Source organism: Strix aluco, chromosome 4 (assembly GCF_031877795.1).
Source record: "Strix aluco isolate bStrAlu1 chromosome 4, bStrAlu1.hap1, whole genome shotgun sequence".
NCBI classification, from domain to species: Eukaryota; Metazoa; Chordata; class Aves; order Strigiformes; family Strigidae; genus Strix; species Strix aluco.
Genome location: NC_133934.1, coordinates 41,273,548 through 41,292,388, shown reverse-complemented (window position 1 = coordinate 41,292,388; position 18,841 = coordinate 41,273,548).

The window sequence follows — 18,841 nt, the reverse complement described above, 5'->3', positions numbered from 1 at the left end:
TTTATAAATAGGGAGCCAGGGGCCAGGAGGCAGAACGTTAAACACGACAGCAGTGAAGTTACACAGATAAATTTTTCAGTTCTTTTATCTAGTAAACATCCTAATGATCAACATCAAAGGCTGAAGAAAGAAGCCGTTCTCCTCTTTTGTGCCAGATTGAGAAAGAGTAGGCTCTTTTACATCTCATATGGGAGATATGAGGAGCCTTTGAATGGATCATTGCTTTTTATGAGTAGTAATGAGGTGAGAAGTATTCTAGTGTGTGGCACAGGCCTTCATTAAAAGCGTGAAACAGAATGGCTTATGGTTAAAAGGAGTAATTTGTTCTAACATACTTGCTAAATTGTGCTGTAACCATGCCAGGTCACTGGACTACATTTTCCATAGGATTCCCGAATGCATTTGTGTGTAATTATTCTGCCTGTACGGAGTTCAGGGATTTTTCCAATGACTTGTGCTAACTAGTTGACAACACTCATTCCTTTACTGGAAACTTCTCTAAATGCCACATTTTAAGAGGTGTGGAAGAGCCCAGATTCTGTTGCTCAAGCCTATATTTCCTTAAAAAGAATAAGAACCAGCAAAACAACATAAAATAAGCATAACTGATCTGAAGGTTTTACTAGCATGATGAAAAAGCAGGAAAACCATCCCCACAGTCTCTGTCCTCAGTCTGCCAGGATTTTATCAGAGACGTCCATGCAAACCAAAGGCAACTAAGCTGCTATATACTGCTTTCTCTTACAGTAGCATGTCTGAGCAGCCTGGCTTCCAAAAGCAGTGCTCAGTCACTCCTCACATCACAGCAGACAGCAAGCAACGATGGTCGTCACTTTGGAAAATCAACTGCTTGTATTCATACTGCTGAGAAACATGATCATAATTATGCAGCATAACAGATAACACAATGCGCAAATGCTTTTCCAAGTTCTCATTCCTGTCATGCTTGAAGAGAGGAAACTTCAATTATATGTGCAGTACAAATTTCTGCCTGGGAAATTTTTTTCAGAGAACAGAAAGAGGTATGGTCCCTGGGAACCACGCTCTTGAACTGTGAAGGACTGGAATAAATTACACTGGCAAAAGAATAGTTTTTCCAGCACAGGTTATACACACAATAGGAGTCTTTCTGTCAGCAAAACACTCGTAGCATCCAGATCTGATGTTTAGGCATTAAAATTATGCAATCTGCTGAGGACTGCGCATCCAGTCGGCAGCAGAATAAGGAAGAGAATGCAGACTACAGACTTCCCCTGCTTCAGTCACTGCATCGCACCGTCTCTCTGCTCTCTAAACACTTCTCTGTTCCCAGCACTGACAGAGAAAATGTCTTCAATCCTTGCCATGTAAAAAAATGACAGTTCTGAGTTTTAAGCTTGATCCAACATAGTAACAGCTGATCAAGAGATTCTTCTATGAAACTTCTTTAGAAGGAAGTGCTAACTCATCTAAATAAAATATGCAGAAATGATCAGCTTCAATTTATGTCTTTTAAAACAAAAAAACGTGGGGAAAACATCAAAATAGATTACATGTATTTTGTTTCTATCTGTCCCATTTTAGGACAAACAACAATATCTAAAAAGAATAAAAACCTTACCAAAATATTTTAATTAACTCAAGACAAGCTTTTGTTTGGAATGCATGTTGATGAAAATTTATGAGATTTCAACTTTTTGCCCTGAGTCAGAGCAGGAAAATGTTTGAAATCTCAAAACCATTTCATTCCTAGCTTTGAACTAAGGGAAGGGATAGGACTCTGTGTGTATGTGTATGTGTGTGTGCATGTGTGTTTGGCAGCAATTAAAATATGAGAACTGTGCTTAGAGCCATATGCTTCCTTACAAAATGGTAAAAGTTGCATATGTATAACTGATGCAGAATTTGTCCTATAACGTTAAGACAGCTGCGTTAAGTACAGTTCCTTTAAATCAGCTTACTATTTCTTCCTATACAAGTCAAGACAGGCTAGTCCGCTTTAACCAATTTATATGAATCAAAAAATAGAGAGATTTTGTGAAGAACACGTGAAACCTAGTCCTATTACAATTTGTCTTCTGAGCTTCAGTCACTTAGAAAGCTGAGAAACAGATGAATTAATTTCTCCACATATTTTCTACTATATTGTGAAATATAAAAACTTCAAGGTTTTATGTTCATCAGCAAGTGCTGGGGTCATTCCTCATAATTGTATTCACAAAGTTTTGTTTTAAAATGTTAGTGACAATGATTTAAATTGCTTATTTCGATTATGTGAAAAAAACTAAAATAAAGCAGAGAAGTACAGTCTGCTTTACTTAAACAACCACTCCCCCAAAAGTGTATGTATATATGTGTGTGTATGCATATATGTAAGTATAGTGTATATATATTATGTGTGCATATATATTATTACATAATGTACATTACACTGAAAAAGCAACAACACACAATATTAAATTTTCCTATATGTTGGACTGTTTTTCCTAGTTTTTTGGGCAGAGAGGTTAAGTGACAGGACAAAGACTGGGTAGTATGTCAATCGACATCTGGAAATCGTGAGTCCAGCCAGGGAGTATTTTCTCCCTGAGTACAAGTGAGGAAATTCATCTGGGTTCTTACAACAATGGGGTGAACTCAGGTTGTTGTGAAGGTTTCAAAGGGTGCCTCTGACAAATATGAACTACTTGCTTATTCAGAAGATCTGAATGTCCTGGCATTGGAAGATTTTCGTGGGATGAATGACAACATAAACATGCCTTCAAGACAGATTAATCAGAATGCTTATATCCATACACTCTAAGGTTATGGTATTAATAGAAATTGTCAGTTGTTTTGTGTTAATAATCACAAATTTTAATGTACATTTTGGCACTGATGCCTTCTGTATGGTTTTAAAAAGTGTTTGAAATGAGATGTCTGTATTTTGCTGATGTCTTGGAATTTAGGTCTGCAAAACCAGGTTTGGCGACCTTGCAAACACCATAGAGTTTGTGCTGCAACTACAATTAAAATCCATTTTAAACCAAAACTGGCTTGAATATAATGTTACTAGGCTGCCAGTGTTGTCTGACCTTCCCCTTTCTTCCACTTCAGCTGAGGACTGGTTTTGAAACCATTTGTTTGGAATAATTTATTCTGTGAATAATTGCTTCATTGATAATAGCTTAAAATGGGAGAAAATAAAGATGAGAGATTCAAAATCACTTTGGACTATTTGGAAAACAGGAAAATGCAATACTCCATAGATACGGTTACCAGAAGGCAGAATCCTGACCACAGTTTGGAGCTTTGGAGTTTACCCACAAAAGATATGAAGATCTAGAAAATGTTGGTCCCAATCCTGCCCTGATTTTCCAGAGAGTATTCCAATATATTTTTGTTACACAGAAACTAAAGTTTTAGGTTTGCGAAGGACTCACAGATTCTGATAAGAGGACTGTAAATACTGGTATTAATGCCTTTATTAGCAATTATTAAAAAAGCAGGAATACAAGCATTGTAAAGGGAGTGAGTCTTGTCCCATGCCTCAGTTTCTCTTTACAGTGTGTGTACAGTTCACAGCAGATTTTCATATCTGAGCTTCACAGAATTCAAATGACTTGATGGTATTCAAACCCCTTATTAACAGACAGAACCTGAAAGCGATATGGTTTTGTATATATAGTTGCTTTGTGCAATAACATCATAAATTACTCAAAACATCTCTTGCTTAATCTTGAGCCAAATTAACTTAAATAATTTGTCTGCATATTTCTTGCTTCATGGGACTTAGCAGTGACGATAAAAAAAGCAATATCAGAAGGGAAACAAATTTCCAGTGAGTCTAGTCTCCATGCTGTTTTTAGGAATCTATCTCAAGGTCCCATTATGCCTATCTATTCATAAAGCATCACACAGAAGAGCAGCATATATGTCCACTACGTTTTTCTCAGGCAGTTCCTTTACAACCAAAATCCTGCTGCTTTTTTCCTGTTACATGAGTCCTGCACATGACCCAGAATCAACCTAGCATTCAGAAAGAAATTCTAGAAGGCAGGGATACATGTCCTCTTCATTCATCTAATTTTGTACAGGACTGGATTTCTAATTTATATTATTTTTTGCCCAATACGAGTTTTTCAAGAAGACAGTTGCATTCTTTAAGGTGACTGATCACATACTTCTGCTGAAAGATTTATTTATTTGCCTTCTTCCCAGGTCTCTTGCCTTCAGACATGGGCAAATCTTCAGCTGGCAGGCCAGGCTCCATTCAGGCTTTCCAGGTCTGCTTTTTGGGTTTTGGGCCCCAGTTCTGCGCCACGACTCCTGCAGGGAGCTGCAGTCTTGCTTCTCATTAATGTCCATATGCTGCCAGAATCTTTGATTTACTTGCCCAAAATTTCCTTGCCCTCTGAAAGGCCTGAGTATGTGCTGAAATGTCCAGTTAGCCAATGTAACTCTGCAGATATAACCAATTCAGTAGATTTTGGATGAGAAGTTTCATTTCTTGCCCTTGTCCTCCATGCAGGTGTATGGGGCAGATCTCACCCAAGTTAAGAGCTGTGCAGGTACGGAGCTATGTGCACTGCAGCGATTCCCTGCTGCTAGATGTTGTACCTTTATGAACCTTAACGACCTTCTGAGACAGTAGGGGCAAAGGGTAAGGGGATCAGAGTAAGAATTAGCACATTACTGGTTTCAACCATAAATAGGTTATCTCCGTTCTGGTACTAAACTTTACTTTTTGGGACTTAAAAGCTTGCTTGGCATAAAGAAATTCCTTCTGTCACTTCTGGAAAAGCTGAAAATCTGCCCTGTGAATAGGATGTTTCTCTGTTAAATTTAGGATTAAACCTAAGCCTGTTGCTGAGCTGTCAGAGGTGCCAGATGCTGGAGTTGGGTAGACAACCAACTGTAGCAATCTCCCTCTCCAACTGTTGGAATGGAAGCTGCAGGTCAGTTTTCTGTGCTTAAAGATACATCTAAAGGAAACAAACCTTGGTGACTTTACATGTGGATAGTGCTGAAATTTCACCAGTGTGTTATTCCTCCAATTAGAATCCCCAAAGTGTGAACTGCAATGAGAAAAATAAGTCATGGCTCTAACTAAAAGTGTGAAATGGAAATGTAGCTACAAGAAATGGGATTAATTCTAAAAGGAATAATTTTCCAAAACTATTGTTCAGTTAACAAATATAAGAAAAATGTGACAGTCAGTGAAAGGGAAAATTACTGCTTTTTTTAGTTTTATTTTTTTGAGGTCTTTTGTAACATTTTATACCAGCTCACTGATCTGACACAGAGCACAACCATATAAACAGTTGCATTGGCATAGCTGAGCAGGCAATAAATTGGAGTTGAGGTTGAGGCTCCACAGAAAATTGGAACCTCTTTTTCTCATTTTGCTGTCAAATTAATCATAATTTGAGACCAAACCTGTGCTTTATGAAGGTTTAGCTTCCTGTCTCATATTTACGCACATCTCAAAACACCGAAGCAAAGGAAGGTTTCCTGATAGGGACAGTTGGACTGACTGTGCCCTATAGCAGCAGGGGACAGTGGGGATACAGTGCAGAATATTGAAATGTGTGAAGTGCTATATAACAGTTTGACCTACTGAAAGTGAAATACATGGGCCACTGCTTAAATTGCCGTTTCCCATAAAGGCTGCGCTATTCTAATGTGTTTGCTAACATTTTTCTTTTAAAATGCCTAGAGGAAATTCATTTTTATAAAAATGACAGTTAAGCCTGACCCTCTGTCCTTAAGCTTCTGCTTGTGCCTTAGAGATCCAGCACATATGGTACAGTATGTTGCAACCAGCTGCTAATTGGGCTCCCTGCAAACATGGCTATTAAGGTCAACTGAATCAAATGAGGACGGCTCAAGCTGTAAATCCAATGGATATGTACCCTTCTGCTGATTGCACACAACTCCCTTTGCTACTGGTGAAAGTAAAGTGGGTTTATCCAGAAAGAACAGGCTCCAAGCCAGCTTTGTTATTATTCATAACACTTCTAACATTATTATCCACTTATAAGTGCATTTGGAGCTATACATCAGAAAGTGCAAGGCCCATTCCTCAGATACTTTAAAACAAAAGTGTATATACTTTGGATTATATAACATATAATGCATACTGAATTAATTCTTAAGTTTCTGTCTTGAACTTCTTTTCGATATATTTAGAAAAGAATTAAGTATAAAATTAGAAAACTAGAAATTATAATATTTTAGAATGTAATTAGAATATTAGAAATCCTAGACCTTCTGTATTGTGGGAACATATTTCAAACAGTACTGTGTTGATCTTGTTGATGCTGGCATATAATAATAGAGGCTTACTTTTATCAAGTTGAGAGGATGCAAGAGAAAGTTTAGGAGAATCCAGCAACACTGCCTAATAACAAAAGTGTGCTAATCTACATGTAATCTTGACAGTGGCCGTATAGAGTATTTGTTTTTTAGACTGTTGTTTTGTGAACATCCTGCCAACAGAGCATGAACCTTGTATACATCTTAGGCCTGGCTATCAAAGTCAACAGAAAATCTCCCATTGCTCCCAAATGACTATATTAATAAATCGTGTAAACAAAACATTCCTGGCTACCTCACCGGGTCTGAAGCCTTATGGAACTGTTGCTGATTAAGGAGTCTCTTTACTTAGCATTTGTCTTTCACATTTATTTTTCAAAGTATTTCCGTAACAGGCCAATGTGACTGAAGTTTCCTGACCCTCTGCCAATCACAATATAACCTTCAAAGGAAAGAGATAACCTCCCACTGAAGTAAGCAACAAAGAAATGTTCTTCAGAAGAAAATCCAGTAAAATTCAAATAGGGACTGCAAAACTGGAACTGTTTTTGAGAGCCAAATGCTGAGATTAATTTAACCCTTTAACTGGTTAGTTCCATAGCGAAGGGGCAGATTTAAATCAGAATTCCACCTACCCAACCATGCTGCAGGGAGCAAAAGCAGGGTGAGATAAAACCTTCTGTGGCAGACTCCTTGAAAGACAGTGAGAAGCAAGGATCTTTCAGCTAGGACTGCTTGATGTTTATCAAATGGGAAGAGCTGAGATAAGCAGGACCTGAATCCTTGTTTTCATTAGAACTTGTGAACAGTGAAGCTTTGGTCCCTTGATGTCTTCTGACACACTGATATTTATTTTCATCCCAAATCATAATGAAATTTGGAGTATCATGTTTTGTGGGGTTTTGGGGTTTTTTTGAATGAACAGTTCCAAATGAACATGATTTTGAAATGATGGATTGTTTTGACTACATTTGTTTATCATGTTACATAGCCTCAGGAGCATGGGCCCAGATCCGTTGTGCCCAAATTCTTTTCATGACCAGGTTTTCCGGCTGGATGGCATTACTCTTCAGCCACCAGATGTACTATATCTCAAACAAAGGAATAACTGCAGAGAATAGTAGAAAACATCGCAGGAAGTGCTACTCCTGTGACAGCACCTATGACTACAATGCGTCTCCATTTATAACCCTCAGACAAAGATGGTAATTTCTCCCTGATATAAGAAACCAAAACGGTGTTCTTTAGAAGGAAATTAAATTGACAGAAAATAAAAGTAGTTTTTTTCGTGCCTTACACAAGCTTCACAGAAAGGGTAGTTTCCACTGAGCACAGTTTTTAATCTGTGTCTTCTCCCTAGATGATTATCAAAATGGTGCTGTTTAACTGGTGAGAAACTCAGTTTATTTCAAGTGCTATAGTCAATAGTGTTACCAAATCATCATTCGTCTATTTTCAGCATTCATTTTTAATTTTTTTGAAAATAGCATTTACATAACTTCATAGAAACTCCACCTTTTGGGCTGAAAGCTGAAACTCTGTCTTTGCTCCGTGGTGGTCAATTTTTTTCTTTTTTATTTTGTTTAAATTCTGAAGGGAATCAGGTTGTGGATGGCCCTTGCACAAAGCATAGACAACAACATCTTTTCTGCTTTTGCGTAACCTCCAGGAGCATTTGTGTTCATTTGGAATATGTGTCTGCAAATATTTCTCACACCTTCACTATCTTCTTTGAGTGGAGGAAGATTAATTAGTCATCCCAGCTAAATGCCACAAGAACCCACCATTGTTTTAGCCGGTGCCAGACTTGATTTACAAATGTGAAACCAAAGAAGCAACAAAACCTGTACTGCTGTCCTTCTTGCCTAGTATTTGGTCTAGATTTCTAAGCGAAATACCCTGTTCCCTCTCATGAATCAAATGACATTTTATTTGTGTTGGTCCAGTGCTTTCTGAAGTCTGGAGGAGGAAGAATGTGGAGAGGCTGTGCAATAAATTATAGTTCAGAAGTTAGCCCGTTGTGGTTATAGAATCATTATCATCTGGATAATTATTATTCTCGCTGGAAATTAGTTGTTTTATTTTGTATACTAGAAATGCAGATTCATTTACTTTTTTAAACAAACTTTCTCAATGAGTGAATTAAATTTACCATCTGTGTGATAGGAAGGTTGTCTCATCCTCTAACAGATGCTAATAAGGCAGATTTAAGCTGAGGCAACAAATACAGTATTATGACAAATTAAATATTGTCCTTGAATATTTTTTTCCTTGCCCAGTTTTCATGAAGGCCACTTAAAGTTCTGCTTTTGTATTAAAAGCAAGAGAATATGGATGGAGAAAAGGGGAAGAAATCCCAGCTTGTATCTTTAAAGCTCTGGAATGGTGTAAATTATTACAGTGGTTTCACATTTTCATGGGATCAAGGCAACAACAGTAAGCTCATAAAACAGATACCACTAATTATGCAGAGGAGAAGTCATAAAGTCACTGGTGGAAGCATGTTTTATATTCATGAACACATCATTAAAATTTTAAGACGCACTATCAAATTCTACATTTTAATACTACACCCAACAGCATTAAACCCTCCCAACAAGAAAATCAGATTGTTTAATGATTGTGTTTGTCACACAGGTTTTATATGTCTGCCATTGAAGCAGATGTGGACTTTTCTGTTGCTGGACAGCTTTTATCACTAGATAATTAAAAATAATTTTTATCCAAACAGTTTATAGAAAAATTGAATACAACAAAAAGAAAAGAAAATCACCAAAAATTTAGGAATGTTTAATTTCAGAAAAATTTAAATTTACCTAATCACATTAAATTTTTTTTATAGCATTGTCAATTTGTTTTTACTTCTCTTGTATTTTCTTTTTAAATTAAAAAGTCATTTTAAAGTAAAAGGATAGTGATTCAGGCAGGTTACAACCCAGCATGCAAATATTAGATATTTTAAAGGAATCTGTAAATTAAACGTGGCTCTAACATAGTCATTTAAATTAAGGGAAAATCTAATAAGAGATATTTCAGGCTCAGCAGCTTGGCTCAATCTCTTGGAAGACTGAAGAATGTCCTGAGTGACTTTCATTATCATCATGAAGCGACTGAGGCTACTGTGAAAACGCACATATCAATTTTAAGGGTGCATATCCTTTGACATAGAAAGAGGTGCAACAGATGGTAAATAGATGGATTCTTGCCGAGACATCAACAGCACAGGTGACACTTTCAAAGCTGATTCTTGTAACCTTCAATGAAGACTCCTGTTTGTGGGTTTGGACTAACAAATTCACGTAGCTGTGCAGTTGCACATTCACACATGCTGTCCCTCCCATACCTCTGGTGTGGACATCACAGTCTTACTCCTCTGTTCCCCTTCACTTCTGAGTGAACTGTGTTGCTTCTAACATTTGAGACCTCGAGAAATAACTCTCCCTCTAGAAAGAGTGGGTGCAGTCAAGCAAATTAAGAGTCATTCTTATTTACCAGTCTTAGTATCTAAAAAAAAAATATTTAACAGTGCATTTAAATGACATATTTTTAACATTTAACAACTGTTTTTTGTTAAAACCTTATCAAAAGAACTAAAATGATCTATCTTTAGTTAAGTACTATATGATGTCCAGGTACCAGCTAATACCATAGTTAAACATTTATCTGACAAAAAGTCAAGTGAGAGTTTCAATTATTAACATAAAATTGTTAAAGTGAATTCTGTTAGGACTCAGTGAATACTTCTGCCTAAAAAAATCAATGGCTCAATGTGGCCTAATATTAGGTCTTTTCGAAACCTTTCTTTCTCCAGAGCCAATATTTGGTCTACACTATCTGCCAGCATCATTTTAATGAGAAGCACACATCTAAAACCTCTCACAGCTCTCAAAATTTAGGAGTAAATATTTTTAAATTAAAACCGTATGCTAAGCAGTGCAGATTTGCTGGTGCAGATGTTATTTTTGGCTCATTTTCTTTAACTGATTCGTAACCGATATACTTCAGCCTGTTTCCCCATTTATTATTATTCTGAATACCACAGATATAGTGACAGACATTAATAGCATAATACCTCGAGATATTTTAGGTAGTTTTCTACATAGCAGCAAAATCACCACTAAAATTCTGTGAATGAGGTGTATCCTCAGGACTCTATAAATAGCAAAAGTGAGAAAAAAATAAAATGGAGATAAAGATGGCTTAAATAGAGAATGGGGCAAGAAGGACCATTTTTAATGCAATTCTACACTTCACCTCTCTCAGGAGGCTCACACAATCTTTTGTCATTTAATTCCTGATTGCGCTATGTAATTCTGCAAGCACAGTGCAGTCATGTCAGCTTTTGGGTGTTTTGTTGATGCTGCTCCCACATTCATTCTAATTATTTGGGATTCGCAATTATGTCTATTTTTGCTGTTTAAATTCATGCCCGTTATCCACAGTGTTATTCCTCTCTGGAAGAAACTGAAGTCTCTGGTGAAAGACAAGTTTTCCACACTCTGATAATTTTTAATTAATTCAGAATTAGTTAATTCTCTGGTTATGAGGGACCCTGTTGTCAGTCTTATTATATTGGCCAATGGTTTATTAAAGAGTGGATCATGCATTTTTTCCATAAATTAATCTAATTAGCCTTATTCCTTCAAATGTTGGCTATTCTTGGGATCTTGAAACCACATTATCTTAGAAGAACATGGGCATCTTTTTTTGGTCATGGATGGAAAAACTCTAACATATGTTCTGGATTTAAAAAATTAGGATCAACTGAGGTTCGCATTCAGAGTGGACAGTATGGTGACAGAAGGCTTAAAGCACAGAGATGCTGTAAACATCAAACATGCCCTTTACAATGTTTAAAGCATAAACATGCCATTTACAATGGTCTGTTCAGGTATTTTCCTTAGAGACCAAAATCGCCAGTTCTTTCTTAGTTCAAGCATGAACAAATTTTCTTCTTTCAACTGTGTTTTAATAAGGTGAACAGGTTTTGACTGTGTGTGATTATACTATTCTTACTACTAAGTAGTCTTACTACTCTGTAGTAGTAGTTCCTCACAACATGCATACCACGTAGGGTTAATATGGGATTAATTTTTAGCCCAAAACTTACTTACATAATTGAAATATTAAACAATTGTGACACTGGACAAAAGGATTTTTTTAAGCAAGCCAAGAAATGTGAAATTTGAGAATGAGAAGCTCCTCAGCCATAGACATGAAGACAGAATAATAGACTGAAACCAAATAATTATACATGAGCTTACACAGGGAGTCTACACGTAGGTTTAGAAAAATTTTTGGATGCTAAGGTTCCAATCCACTAAACATCTACTCATTTTGTATACTACTATGATATGTAGGCCCACAACTGCTAGAGAATTGATCAAGGCAGTAAACAACAAATGCAACTATTGCAGGATCAGGTCTTTTGGCAGGACTGCATAGGGTTTGCAGATTTCCCATTTTTATGTCTTCAAACATTTTTGTTTGAGGTTTTTCTGTTAAGTTTTGCCAATTATATCTTTGGTCTATATAAGATACTTTCCTATCCTTGATGCTGAAACTGTAACTTCATAACTTTTCAAAATCTCTTTAATTACTAGTAAGCTATAAAGTGGAAAAACTAAGTTGTTCTGGGGTTCTTACAGCTTTTGAGATTATTTCCCAAAATTACGGATGTTTTGCAGAGTGTCACATTTTTTTGAAAAGAAACAAAACCCAAACCTGCAGGTCATTCACTTTTATTGCCCTCTGGAACAAAACAGAAACATGCAAGTGATGGAAAATGTCAAAACCAACATTTTCACTGAATTGTTAAAAAAGTCCTGATATTTTTGTGAGAAAAGATTCAGGAAAAAGGCTTTTGAATTACATGTTTACAGACTGTCATTCCATAACCAGAAGGATAAATATTTAAAACAGATAGTTCCCTTTACCCAATCTAATAATGACACCCTGCTAGAGACACTGGCTAATCAGTCAGCAACTAAATCTAGGCATAATTTATCAGACAAAGTTCATTAAATAAATTATATTGTATATTGCACAAAACCAAACTCTATAATTAGGATTAATTGCTACCTTCATCAGTTTTAGCAAGGTCAAAGATTACATAGGCTTGTGGAATGATCTGACCTTTCATAGCAATTCTGCTCCCACCAAAATCTTTAGCTATCAAATTCACAATTGTGGGTTTCACCAGAGATTGTCACAAAGTAGGTTTTGATGCTGTATGGCATTATCCATGCCTCACTTTACCTAGCCATGAAATTGTCAGACCTTAACAGAATAGCCGTTTTGAAAAGCAATGTGAAAATCATATTAACACACAAATTTTTCCATGTTTTGATGATTTTTGTTACAGAATAGGAACTAAAGCTGAAAAATCAACCAAAATAAAAATAAAAAAGATAGAGTGAGATTAATTTTTATGTTTATAGCAAGAAAAGCCTTGCAGTTAATATGGCTAGCCGAAAATTTCATATAAAAACTCTTTTTCTGTGGAAAAATGGTTTATGATTTCAGCTTTTCATGAAAATGAGTCTAAACAAAAAATTTTCAGCCAAAAACCTGTCTGGTTTTGGTTATTTGGGAGGGAAGAGGTTGGAGAAGAATTAAAATTTTACAATATGGGTCTAGAAGTGCTCTTCTGCACTTGGTTATGTATATTTAAGACATATCTCCCTCCTGGCATGATTTGCAACACAATAATGGAGCAATGTTGAGAAACCCACGCTATTGCTCTCTACTTAAATTCCCAGAATTGTCAATCTGGCAGCTCTCACAGTACAGCATTTACATAATTTTTAAATTACAGACAATTATACAAAACCCTTCTCCATCAAAGGATCAGTTTCCTTCCCCACCCTCTCCCTGAAGTCAATAGCAAAGTGTCCTTTCTCAGCAGTGGAAACAAAAGTGTCTTAATTATACTTACAGAAGAGCACTGTATGCTTAAAATCATTATATTTTTGCTTTTGCCTAATAATATGGTATTTGAGAAAGTATGTTAGTAATGAAGATGCTATAAACAGTAGCTATGAACAATTTGATGGTAAACACTGTTCAGGGAAAGTGTATATGGTGACTATTTATAGAACACTAAGAAATAAACAGGTAATAATGGATTTTTGGGTTTGTAAAACAGCAGACTCCCGTGGCTTGAGATGAAAAGAGGTTTACTGGGAAAACTCTTGATGGTTTTGGGTTGGGTTTGTTTTTTTTTTTTTGTAAGGCAAAATTGGCATTTACTAAATGAATGTAAATTGTAATTGTCATAGAAGGAAACACATTTTCCTTAGTGCCTCCTTTCTTCTGCCATCAACCCTTCAGCTATATGAGAATTACATTCTTTACAACTGTTAGTGTGAAACAACACAGGATTGCTCTTATCTGTCACTGGTACTATGAATTTTTTTAACCAAGTCATAGACAGATGGATAGACAGATGCAAATATGAATGACTTACCACTCAGATGCCAATGTAAGCATGTGTGCATATGTGTATATAATATACAGTGTTTATGTGTAGGTCCACATACACACACATGTATTGTGACTGGTGTTTGGTATGTAACTGTGAGACAAACAAGTGAGAAAGTGAACATGATTGCTTTTCTATACTTTTATATAACAATTCACAAAAGTGTTTAGTTATAAAAAGCTAAATCCAAATGCTTTTTCTTTTGCTAAAGCAGCTGTTCATATGAAAAAGGAAAACAAACAACTCCAGCAACTTTTCTTTGATTTTACTGCAGGATACATGCTCAGTTGCTCTTCTTGTGATGAATAAATAATGCCCACAGTGCCGTGTAGCAGTGGACCTTGCCCCTTTTTGTAGTTAACCAGTGAAAAAAGCTGCATCTGCTTATTCTCAGACATTAATACAGCTAAAGGAATAAGACATCAGAGGCCTGCGAATGAGAAGGTCTTTTTAAATTTACAAAGCATTTGCTCCTGAATCCACCTCAGTCAGTTTGGGGAAAGCGCTTTTGGCACCAAGTCACCCTTCAGGGAAAGACTGATAATGATCACTAAAGACATACTACGGGCTCCTGCCTCACTCACTTCAAAGGCCTTCTCTCTTAATCAACATTAAATCATCATTTTGCCTTGGATATAGGGACAGCTGTACACAATCTATTTGTTTTAAAACAGATTAGGAATGGTTTTTCTGCCAGAGTATAAGCTGCACGATAAATGTACTTTAAAGACATAACTAGGAAAACATTACTCCTTTCGTTAGCTAGATCCTGATACTAGCTGAGAACACACAACATCTTCCCAGGACTGGATCCTTCTTCAGTTGTTTGGCAATCCCCAAGAGCACTCAGAAAATACAAGTTAAAAAAATCAAGTGTCGATCTTAGCTATGCATTCTGGTGAGTTGTCAGTGAACAGCAACAGCCATAGTAAGTAGCATAAGATCTTGGTCTTCTTCTTTCTTCCTCCTTTTTTTTAACCTTAGAGTTGCCCTATTTCATCCACTGACAGTCTCACAAGGTGACAACAAAGGTCTTTTATTACCCAATTAAGAGCTGATAGTCAGATAGTTGTTAAATAATTAAGTAAAAGCCCTAAATTACAGGCGAAAAAAATCCCTCCTCTAGATCCATACTAGAGATATTTTTACCTAGTTGCTAAGCATCTCTTTACAAGCTAGTTTTCTTACACACTACAAATGCACTGACACATGCATAATTTAAAAGAAAAGTCTAGAAACAAGGCATATTTCCAGAGTAGTACAGTACATATTGGAAAACAGTGGTTCTAGAAAAAGATTTAGGAGTCAAAATGAGTACCCAAATGAACATCATTCCCAGTACAACTTTGTGGTGAAATGAGCTACTCAATTTTTGTATGTGTAGAGAGAATATTGATAATGGAAGACTGCATTGCATCCTATTGTCCACTTTTTAAAAAGATATTGAAATATTAAAATGGGCATATAAAAATATTACAAAGAATATGACTCACAATGAGAAACAGAATGTTCAATCTGTATTATTTTTCCATAAAACAAAGACTGACAAGCAATTTGATTGTATGACACTAGTTCCTTCAAGGAGAGAAAACAGTGTTTTTAATCATTTACATATTAAGTACAATATTATATTAAAAGAATGGAAGCCAAAGTGAGACAAATTCAAATAAAAAATGAAGTCTGGCTTCTAAGAGGGACTAGTAGAAAAATCTATCAAATGAACAGGCCCTTTCTGCACTCGTTCCCTCTCTTGTCTTGAAGCCAAATCCAGCCAACCTTTTGGGGAGTGTATCTTAATGAAGCACTGACTGCTTTAATTCAAATTTTACTCCATTCAGAAGGAGCTGACTGAAATGTAGTGCCTTCTGAAATAAGAGTGGTGTAACTAGACAGAGTAATCTAACAGCCCGTCTTGAGCTCAAGCTTTCCTCTCATGTCCTTGGTCCAAGTAGTGATGCCACTGCCTGCCTAGCATTTTCATGCAGCTCCCTTAATTTGAGTGTAAACCATAGACCTGTGCACATGAATTGACATACCTATGGGTGTCACCAGTTACACAAAGAGTATACATACAAGGGATTAGGACTGTTGTGACAATTGTGCCACCTATTAACAGGGTATTTTTCATTTCTAGAAATACCAACTGTTGTTAGGACCTTTTCCTAAATCCAATAATTAAATTACTAAAAATGAAAATTCAGATTTTTTTATGCTTTTATGATAAATCACAGCTTTCTCTTAACCACTTAATCTCTTTAAATATTCATTTCAAAATGAAGAGTGTCTGTTCTTGATGTCCTTACGACAAAATTTAGACTATTATTCTCTAAAAGAAGTCTAACTGATTAATATTTCTCTCTGTTTTATATATATATGATTGTGCTCTTTTGTGATAAAGATAATACAAGACAAACCATCTTGACAGAAAAGTGGAACCCAGTGTAGCAAGGCAGATACTACCACTGACTTCGGTTTTCACTCTATCACAATGGTGGATAGGGAGTAAATGAGAAACTCACCTTAACTTCTTCATGTGAGTGCTGTCATAAAGAAGATTAGACTTCCAAGAAGCTATGATAGGCATGGGAATAACGGGAGAAGAAAAGATGACTAGATTAAATTTTAGCTAGCAAACAGTACAGGGAAACAGCTAAGCAAAGAAAGATCAGGATATAAATGAAGTAAAAACTGGATAGATTTTTGACAAAAAAGGATTCAAGAAAACCCTGGTACTACCAAGCAGAAGAAACTAAACAGCACGTGGGAAAACTCTATCCTAGTTAAAAAAAGGCTTCACCCACTAGAGCAGTGTGGAAGTATTATTTTGAGTAAAGGGAGGCCCATTCCTTGTCCTCCTAGAGAACCTATTTCTCTTTGGATGAGAATGCACCAGTTGATCTAGCTAGCAAGCAGGATGCAAGGAAGGAAAAAGCGTATAAAATGAATCGTATGCGTTTGAAAAACAACAGAATGCAAATCAAGGCAACATAAATTAAAGAGAGAGGGAGAGAAAGTCACTCCAGGGGTTTTATGCCCCTCCCCCCACAGGATACAAGCTATTTCCTTTGACTTTGCAATAGTAATTTCAGAATGCTACTTCTGGCACTGTCTGAGCTATATGTATTTTCAGAACTTGGCAAGAAGACATTTAGAAGATAGAGGTTGTTCTTTTACTTGGGAAAGGGAATTAGACTTCTTGCACTGTGACAGTAAATAATGCACTTCTCCACTGGGGTCACAATTGCACAGACAACAGTAAATTTGGCATTTCCTTATTTTTCACTGCTTGACTTTGCAACCTAAATAACTTTCTTCTCTTCATTGCATAATTGTCCACATGGAGTCCATTTTTATTGTGCGCGTGTTCGTGGCTAGCTTCAGGCACAGGGAGCACATATAGTCCAAGAATGGACTACATGTGGATAACACATTTCAAAGAAGTACAGTTCCTGAGAGGTAAATAACTCTTTATTAATGCACAGTATTGAGAAAACTAAGATGGAGTTCTTTGACCATTGCCAATGCGAATTACTGATCTTTCAGAATGTGCAGTGAACAGACCTGGCTCTGATTTCTTGACAAATTTTCACTACTAAACAATTCTACAGAGTAATTTGAGACAATTAATAATTTGATATGACTGAAGCATTATGTCCCTTTTTAAAGTACATTAAGCTGACTAAAGATTCAAAAATTAATTTTTAATAATGTACACCAACATATTATATTTCTAAGGTAACTATATTCTATGTTATATAAAAATACTAAACAGCATGACCAACAGTAATGGCAAGGGAAAGGCTATGGCTTTAATTTATGAAAGCAGTTATAGGACATAGGGATAGCCATACTGGATTAGATCAAAGCCCCAGTCTGTAACTGTGACCAGTAGCAGATGTTACAGGAATATAAGAAAGAAATGGTAACCCCTCCTTTTCTATGCAATCAGACACTGTAAGTTTATACCACCAGACATTCCTGTGGAGGGGCAGATATGCAATAAGGTAACAACTGCCTGATATCTTTACCTGTTTATTGACAGAATTCTCAGTTTTCCAGAATTCTGTTTCGTGCTGTGAAAAATTGCACTTTCTTGACAGAAGACAAAAAGAGGTTTTATATATTGCTGATATTCACTGAGCACAGAATATCATCCTCTTCAGAGGAGCTATGACACACTGGATGCCAAGATCAAGCAAAAAACCCAAAGTGTAAATCTGAGTTCGTTGCTATTATATCTAACGAAACTGTTGAGATCACTGGGTGTCTGCCATCTTTCAGTGTCAGTATATAAAACTCACAGACCCACACAGATAACTGACCCTTATTGAACTGACAAATTGTAACTTTGATTTTTAGTTTTATCTAGTATTACCGGGAAAAGGAAAACTCAATTTAAGAAAAATAAAACAATTTAAATGTGTGCATTTTTAATCACTGAGTGGTGTCATTTCTTCCTTGTGGGAAGAGACACTTGTGATAGTTATAATGGGACATAAGAAATATGTTTTTAGTAGTTTATGTATTTCATGGCTTGCTTTGACAGTAACTATAATTTTGAAAATCTGGTAAACTTAAAAGAATTGATCCATAGTTCAGCTTTCAAGTAGTGGCCAATAGCTGCTAACATGCAGTATCCCACCTCTTGGAAACTCAAATACGTACCTGTCAGATACAAAGAAGAGAAAGGGAGGAATCAAAATCATGCCTAAACTGTACCTAGTCTGGATCTTGATGCTCCTTTACAGATCTGATGAAGAGAATCTGAGTTCGCAGGTTTGTTCATAGGAAGCTATTCTGAAAATTATAATGGGAAGGTCAGAGCCTTGAACTGCAGTGGAGTTGATTGAATTTATCTGTGTACCTGGGTACTAGCTTAGAGGGAATATCAGGTCTTGTGTAGAAGTAGTACAGCAAAGTGAGTTGGTGTTCATGTCTTTCAGTTTATGTGCCTTCCTAGATGAGAAAGGGTTAAGCATGAGCAAGGGATGCATGTGAAAATATATGGGTGAAGTAGGAAAAAAAAACTCTCTTCTAGCTTGAGCCACTCCATCTGTTCCCTTTATTCAGTGGCAGACCCTG